The sequence below is a fragment of the Aquarana catesbeiana genome, linkage group LG02 (assembly GCF_042186555.1).
Source record: "Aquarana catesbeiana isolate 2022-GZ linkage group LG02, ASM4218655v1, whole genome shotgun sequence".
NCBI lineage: Eukaryota > Metazoa > Chordata > Amphibia > Anura > Ranidae > Aquarana > Aquarana catesbeiana.
Genome location: NC_133325.1, coordinates 111685833 through 111695103, shown reverse-complemented (window position 1 = coordinate 111695103; position 9271 = coordinate 111685833).

Sequence of the window (9271 nt, the reverse complement as noted above, 5' to 3'; positions counted from 1 at the left end):
ACCTGTGGCGCGCTATGCGCATGGTAGCAATGAGTGGGTGTGGCTAAATGATTCTACATATTGGCCGTGGCTTTTGAGTCTGATTAGCAACAAAAAAATATACACAACCAGGGAATTATTCAAAATTAAATTCACTCCCTATACACACTGTCCCGCTTCTCTACACACTGCCCCCCCCCCCCCATATACACTGACCCTCTTTATACACAGACTTTTTCCCTGTACACACTGCTCCCACTGTTTTTTTAAACTATCCCCCTCCCTGTACACACTGCCCCCTGCCATAAATGCCTCTCCCAGCTATCAGTGGCCTCTATTTATGTATGACTTTACACAGTATGGGTGGGCAGGAGGGCATAGTACAGGGGGATTGGAGGATGACACAGTAAAGGGGAGGTCAGGAGGGTACAGTATAGGTGGTATAGTGGCAGGTTTGGGTAGTATAGGTGGTATAGTGGGAGTTTTGGGTAGTATAGGTGGTATAGTGGGAGGTTTGGGTAGTATAGGGTGGTAAATTGGGAGGTTTGGGTAGTATAGGGTGGTATAGTGTCAGGTTTGGGTAGTATAGTGGTGGGTTTGGGTAGCATGTGGTGGTGTAGTGGAAGGTCTGGGTAACATAGGGTGGTAAATTGGCAGATGTGGGTAGTATAGGTGGTATAGTGGCAGATATGGGTAGAATAGAGAGGTATAGTGGCAGATGTGGGTAGTATAGGGAGGTATAGTGACAGATGTGGGTAGTATAGGGAGGTATAGTGACAGATGTGGGTAGTATAGGGAGGTATAGTGGCAGATGTGGATAGTACGGGGAGGTATAGTGGCAGATGTGGATAGTACAGGGAGGTACTGTATAGTGGCAGATGTGGGTTGTATAGGGAGGTATAGTGGCAGATGTGGGTAGTATAGAGAGGTATGTTGGCAGATGTGGGTAGTATAGAGAGGTATAGTGGCAGATGTGGGTAAATAGGGAGGTATAGTGGCAGATGTGGGTAAATAGGGAGGTATAGTGGAAGATATGGGTAAATAGAGAGGTATAGTGGCAGATGTGTTTAGATAGGAAGGTATAGTGGCAGATGTTGGTAGATGGGGAGGTATAGTGGTAGATAGAGAGGTATAGTGGCAGATGTAGGTAGTATAGGGAGGTTTAGATAGTATAGGGAGGTATAGTGGCAGATGTGGGTAGATAGGGAGGTATAGTGATAGATGTGGGTACATAGGGAGGTATAGTGGCAGATGTGGGTTGTATAGGGAGGTATAGTGGCAGATGTTGGTAGACAGGGATGTATAGTGGCAGATGTGGGTAAATAGGGAGATTTGGTGGCAGATGTGGGTAGATAGGGAGGTGTAGTGGCACATGTGAGTAGATACGGTGGTATAATGGCAGATGTGGGTAGATGGGGAGGTATAGTGATAGATGTGGGTACATAGGGAGGTATAGTGGCAGATGTGGGTTGTATAGGGAGGTATAGTGGCAGATGTTGGTAGACAGGGATGTATAGTGGCAGATGTGGGTAAATAGGGAGGTTTGGTGGCAGATGTGGGTAGATAGGGAGGTATAGTGGCAGATGTGAGTAGATAGGGAGGTATAGTAGCAGATGTGAGTAGATATGGAGGTATAGTGGCAGATGTGGGTAGATGGGGAGGTATAGTGGTAGATAGGGAGGTATAGTGGCAGATGTGGGTAGATAGGGAGGTATAGTGGCAGATGTGGGTAGATAGGGAGGTATAGTGATAGATGTGGGTACATAGGGAGGTATAGTGGCAGATGTGGGTTGTATAGGGAGGTATAGTGGCAGATGTGGGTAGATAGTGAGGTATAGTGGCAGATGTGGGTAGATAGGGAGGTATAGTGGCAGATGTTGGTAGATAGGGATGTATAGTGGCAGATGTGGGTAAATATGGAGGTTTGGTGGCAGATGTGGGTAGATAGGGAGGTATGGTGGCAGATGTGGGTAGATAGGGAGGTATAATGGCAGATGTGGGTAGATAGGGAGGTATGGTGGCAGATGTGGGTAGATAGGGAGGTATGGTGGCAGATGTGGGTAGATAGGGAGGTATGGTGGCAGATGTGGGTAGATAGAGAGGTATGGTGGCAGATGTGGGTAGATAGGGAGGTTTGGTGGCAGATGTGGGTAGATAGGGAGGTATAGTGGTAGGTTTGGATAGTATAGGGTGAAATATTGGAAAGTTAGTACAGTATGCAGTGACATGTGCTCAGTCACTTACAGGATTCCTGGATGCAAAGACTTCCGAGGCTGCTGTGGTCTCTCCTTGAGTCTTTAGGAGGAGTGGAGGAGGCAGCTACACCCTTGGCTCCGCCCACCAACTCCTGCTGCCTCAGGACATAGTGAAGATCCCCGAGGGTCTGGGACAGTCTAACTTGAATAAATGACAGGGGAGTGTTATAGGCAGCCTGCCCCGCACCGCTGACACTCCTGCTGACCCAATCGACATGGCAAAGCAGAGCATTGCAGTACATGTTTACAAGGAGACAGGTAAAGTGCAGGGGCCCCCATACAGCCCTGCCTGTGTGGCCAGACTAAGGGTGGTAAGCAAATCTCTAAGGGAGGAGGAATTATATTTTTCGGCTTCATAAAGAAGGATAGCATTGATTTTTTGTATGGTAAGAAGGATAAAATTATGCCTTTGTGCACTGGAGTGTGGATCTCAGCGGTGACATGGATTATAAGAGAAACACAGTGTTCCCTGCAGGGCAGATCTGACTGGTCTCTCCTACTGCATGTTAAAAAAACAATTAAAGCCTTTTGAAAATGTAAGAACTAATGCTAGCCATACATGGCTCAATTTTCTCTAGTTCACTAAAACACTTTAATGGGAGATTTTCCCATATTTACATAGGACCTATCCTTTTTTACAAGCAGTAGAATTGTAATTTATCACTAGAATTTACAATCAAGCAACAGTGTTGCTTATCAGCTTTAGTTTGTATGGTTTAAACCAGGGGTGTCCAAACTTTTTTCAAAGAGGGCCAGATTTGATGAAGTGAACATGCGTGAGGGCCTACCATTTTGCCTGACATTCTTTGAACCATTAAAATTAAATGCAAATTAACTAATACACTGCCCAACAAGAATTCTCTTGCCTTTGTGGCTGTGTGTGCTAAAGAGTCTAAGGATGAGCTCGGGTGTGTTATTTGGATATACTGTATTTATCGGCGTATAACAAGCACAGGTGTATATCATGCACCTTCACTTTAAGAGGGAAGTTTCAGGAAAAAACTTACATTTTAAATAAAGAACTGTGAAGCAAAATAAGGGTCAGTGCCCATCAATGCAGACTCACCATTGCCAATGAATGCAGCCTCACTCACCATTGCCAATGAATGCAGCCTCACTCACCATTGCCAATGAATGCAGCCTCACCATTTCCATGAATGAAGCCTCACCATTTCCATGAATGAAGCCTCACCATTGCCATGAATGCAGCCTCCAAATGCAGCCTCACCATTGCCATGAATGCAGCCTCACCATTGCCATCAGTGTAGCCTTATCCATGCCCATCTGGAGCCTCAGAGGGGACAGGGAGGGGGGCAGGATGAGCGCCAACAGATTACATACAGGAGAATCTCCTGTTTACTCAGCAACCTCTTTAGTACAAAAGGTCTGCCTCCTATGATAGACAGAACAGTCGTCCAAAGCCAGCCCAGGGGATGGGACTTCTTAGTACAGAGGCCACAGAGTAAACAGGAGATTCTCCTGTATGTAATCTGACGGCACTCATCCTGCCCCTCCCTGTCCCCTCCGAGGCTGGTAGAACTGAACAATAAATACGGTATATATCTTTTGTGGCCCTCCCCACGAATCAGCGCTTGGGAATTCGTTGGGGGCCACAAAAAAAATATATATCCAAATTTCCAATGGGGCCGTATTAAACCGGAACACGGGCCGAACTTTGGACATGCCTGGTTTAAACCTTTATTCAAAGAGGGAAAAAAACGGTTGCTGAAAATGCTAGGGTGCTCATGCACACTGCTGATTCTACACCACCCAGATTAATGTATTTCTGCAGTGGGTACAGAAGTGTTTCTGATCAATCATGAACAGGAAACTTGTACAAATCAATGACAGGCTGACACTGTGTGGCTCTTAACAACTGTTTTCAAGTAATCGCATAGGGAGTGATTATCTGTGGTCAGGGATGGATGTGTGCCCCTGGATACAGACAGTTTGTCCAGGGATGTACATTTGTCCCTAACTGCAAGGTAATAATAGCCATCGATTAGTACAGGTTTCCTGTTTGAGGCTGATCAGAAACACCTGGCTGTACCTACCAGGTGTTTCTGATCAAAGAAAAATAATAGATCTAAGTGCAGGATCAATAGGTTTAAACAACTGTTAAGGGGAACTCAGAAAAACAAAAAAATTGCCATGGTAATGTTACTGACAGACTATATATACACACATTCCTTTTTTCATTTTTTTTTTTCATAGTTATACTTATTTTACCATATGTTCAGCTGAATTACTCATGTCTGTGACAAGTTAACCTTAGATTTAAATTATTCTCAAAAACCTTTTAAAAGAAGTTTGTCAATTGTTAGACAGTTTAAATGGATAGCTGTGAGGCAAGTTTCATTTTTTTTATTGTAATTTCTAGTGATATTTTGGAATGCTACTGCTTGTAAATCAGGATAGGTCCTATGTAAATATGGGAAACGTATTGTCCCACTTTAGTGAAATTCCATTTTATTTTGAGAAAAAGGCTTCCCCTATATTCTGCCTTTGCTATAATCATGTCTTGAGCCTCAGAAATGTAATATGGAACATTATACACCCAGTCAACACCACGGCTTAGAGGGGGTATATAAGATCACCCAACACTTGAAAAACCCCAAAATGATAAAATAAATACAGTAAATAGAAAAATTAAAAAATACACAAAATGCTACCAAACATACGGACCCAAATTGGGCTGCTGCAGCCGCTTTGATATTTAAATTAAAAAATACACAAAATGCTACCAAACATACGGACCTTAAATTGGGCTGCTGCAGCCGCTTTGATATTTACGAAAATCCATCTAAAGAACTAGCAAGTAATTGCAGATTTATGGAGGCGCAAAGTGATCAATCTATAAATATAGATTTCCTGTTCTAATGTGAAAAATCAAAGTAAAATTTATATAAGGTCCCAAAATAGTTCACCACCGTGTATAAAACATGATGAAATTGGGCTTCAAAGGACATTCTTCTCCAAAAGAGCCCAGCCTGTAATTAAGTCACATTCCACTCTACCATTTGTTGTGAATCACCACTCCCATTGTGTGGTCTCACTCTCCGGACGCATATGACCCACATATAATATGTTTGCCATAAAGAGCTTTGGTTATAATCCTTCCTCCTACCACTTGATGTTCCACTCTCTCTCCCCCCAATCCAGCCAATGTTCCCTCAAATATTAGACACAAAGAAGCTCTAATAGTGTGAATACCATAAAAGCAGTTAAAATTTGTTAAATCACAAACCAAAAACCCTACTCACAAAAGCAAGTGAATACATGCCCATCAAGAAATACATCCAATATGTAATATCAGTCTATGGACCGTCCAGCACGTCACCCGTTAGAGTGTTGGCTCCCGTTGTTTCACCTGGTCTTTACATGCGCCAATGCTGTTGTGTCACTTCCGGATGGCGCGTGATGTTGATTTTTCACTTTAGAACAGAGAATCTATATTTATAGATTGATTACTTTGTGCCTCCATAAATCTGCAATTACTTGCTAGTTCTTTGGATGGATAATATGGAACATTGCAAGTATGGGTTGCAGAAAAGAAAATAGCTGGATTCCCCATCAACACAGCTGCTGGCAATAATCATATGTAAAAATCTGACATGCTGGTTGTACCCAAGTCGATCGATGGATCAACTTGGGGACAATAAGCCTGCCTATACATAGTTTGAATCTCAAATGGTCTCTGCTGAACCGGCCACGATTTGAACTGTCTACGGCAGGCTTTACTATCCTTGCAATACTGTTTGGAAGAATTAACTGGATTTCAAGACTGGCTGAACAAGCTTGAAAATGTTTTAGTGGATAAAATAGTTCATGTGTAGGTGTTTCAATTGTGTTTAGCTGTTCAACTAAAGCTCAGCTTTGACACTGTTGACACATGTGGTTTTAGTCAATAAAAAGGTAAAAGGAATTAAGTGCAATATCTTCAGGTAATCAGAACCCTTTTTGTAGGAGTCTAAGTTCAGAGAAGTGTACTTCAAAGTGGTTCCTATGAGATACAGAGCGTTTTCATTTAGTGCTTCGCACCTTGTACTGTTTATCAAATAAGCCTATTGATGTAATAAAAAAGGAGTCATGAATTTCAATGTGTAACATAGGCATGAAATGATGGGAATAATTTGCTCCATTAAGTAAAGAGTAAATCAGGAATTTTCTTTTTCATATTTTTATAAAAGACATAGGTGCACTGATCTGACAGGCAGAGGTGAAGGTCTTCTGCTTGAAAAGCAAGCACAGGGAAAACGGAACAATGCATCAACTTTTCTCGTAGTTCTGTCGGAAACAATGTACTTTCTGCTCTACTTGGCAATGTTCTAACTACAAGTCTTGGGCAGAGTTCAATAAAACGTGCCTCTACTGGCTGCTCAAAGCCAAAAATGTACTTTTATGAACCCATACACCTTCACAATATTTCCAACTTTAAAAGCTGAATAAGATGTAAGGGGCTGATTTGCTCCTATTCTGTCTTAAATATTTGTTTATTTTGGAGACATACATTATTTAAAAAAATGTATATTAACCACTTGCTGACCGTCTGCCGCACAGGCAGGAGTATCGCCGTTATGCTACGTCGGGCGCGTGGCCGGCGCGGGGGGGGGCAGACACGCCACCCCCCCACCGGCTGTGACTATCGGATTCGATCAGGCACCGATCAATCCCCAGGCCCACATCAATGAAATCTGGCCTGGACCTAGTGATCGCTCCTGACGAATGATAACCTTCCCCTGTCTAATTAATAATTTAGGCCCAGATAGGTATAGGGACCCCCCCTAACCCCCCCAATAAAGGTTTAACCCCTTGATTACCCCCTGTCACCTGTGATCACAGTATAAGTGTCACGGGTGACGCAGTTTAGTTAGATTTATTTTTATAATGTAAGGGCACCCCGCCGTATTTTACCCAATAAAAGTTTAACCCCCTGATCACCCGGCGGGTGATCAATGTTAGGTTTTAGCATCAGATAGGGTCTGCATCGCCCCAGGCAGCGTCAGATGAGTGCCAGTACCGCTAACAACCACACACGCACCATACGCCTCCCTTAGTACTATAGTGTCTGAATGGTTTGATATCTGATCTGATCAGAACTATATTAGCGTCCCCAGCAGTTTAGGGATTCCAAAAATGCAGTGTTAGCGGGATCAGCCCAGATACATGCTAGCACCTGCGTTTAGTCCCTCCGCCCAGCCCAGCCCACCCAAGTGCAGTATCAATCGATCACCGTCACTTACAAAACACAACACACATAACTGCAGTGTTCGCAGTCAGGCCTGATCCCTGCAAACACTTATGCCCCGTACACACGGTCGGACTTTGTTCGGACATTCCGACAACAAAATCCTAGGATTTTTTCCGACGGATGTTGGCTCAAACTTGTCTTGCATACACACGGTCACACAAAGTTGTCGGAAAATCCAATCGTTCTAATCGTGACGTAAAACACGTACGTCGGGACTATAAACGGGGCAGTGGCCAATAGCTTTCATCTCTTTATTTATTCTGAGCATGCGTGGCACTTTGTCTGTCGGATTTGTGTACACACGATCGGAATTTCCGACAACGGATTTTGTTGTCGGAAAATTTTATAGCCTGCTCTCAAACTTTGTGTATCAGAAAATCCGATGTAAAATGTGTGATGGAGCCTACACACGGTCGGAATTTCCGACAACAAGGTCCTATCACACATTTTCCGTCGGAAAATCCGACCGTGTGTACGGGGCATAACAGTTTTTTTGGTAGCGTTTGAATCAGTCACTAACAGTCAGGAGCTTTTTTACCTGTGAGTCTCACTACTGTACCAGTAAATTTAGAGACCAAAATGTCAAATCGAAGGTACAGTAGTGAAGAGGCCTACACGTTTCTGAGCATGACAGATAGTGAAGAGGAAGTCACTCATCTGTCAGATTCAGGCTCAGAATACGAACCTGTAGACAGCAGCGGCACCCTGACAAATAGCTCTGATGACGGAGTTGTGGTCCCTGCCAAGGTCAGGCGTACCAGACCCCGATTTTCTTCTGCTGTCGTTGAAGTGCAAGAACCGCAGGTCCCTCGTATGGAGCAGAGAACCAGTACTAGCGCCGCTATTTCTTCTGGTGAACTGGCAAGCACCAGGGGCCTAGTACAACCTGGTCATACATCCAGCACTGTAGTAACACTGTAGTAGTGATGTGGCGAGTCCCATAAGTGCAGTTCTAGCTGGCAAGCACGAGTAGTGTCCCGCTGCCACCAAGAAGAAGACAGACCCGTCGAGCCCATAGTGCCCTTCCTGCTGCAATCCTAATTGGGAACCCACCTCTTCTGCAGCACCCGTACTTCCCCCATTCACTGGCCAACGCGGAAATTCAGGTGGAAACAGTTGATTTTACGGCACTTGATTTTTATTCACTGTTTTTCACCGAAGATATCTATAGATCGTATAGGTTTACGAGGGAATAGATAATTATGTAGAGCCGGAGAACTGCCCTGACTCCATAGGGAGCGCTGGTAAGATTGTGTGGGACTTGGTGTCGCCCTTATTCGGAAAGGGGTACCACTTGTATGTGGACAATTATTACACAAGCGTTCCACTTTTTAGTCACTTGTTTGATCATCAAATTGGCGCATGTGGCACCGTGCGATCTAATCGCCGGAGCTTACCCCAGCAGCTTGTAGATTCCCGTCTTAGGCTGGGGAGAGAGCCTGCTTGAGATGTAATAATTTGCTAGCTGTGAAGTGGAGGGATAACAAGAATGTTTTCGTTATTTCCTCCCTTCATGCAGACACGACTGTCCAAATTACTACAGCAACTGGTGTTGTGGAGAAACCCCCCTGTGTCCACGAATACCTCAGTATGGGAGGAGTTGACCTCAACGACAAGTTGTTGGCACCTTACCTAATTGCCCGTAAGGCCAGATGCTGGTATAAAAAAGTGTTTGTATACTTATTTCAGTTGGCTTTGCTGAACGCTCATGTGCTATACAGAGCTTCAGGACGAACTGGATCCTTCCTTAAATTCCAGGAAGAGATCATCAGAGCCCTTCTGTTTC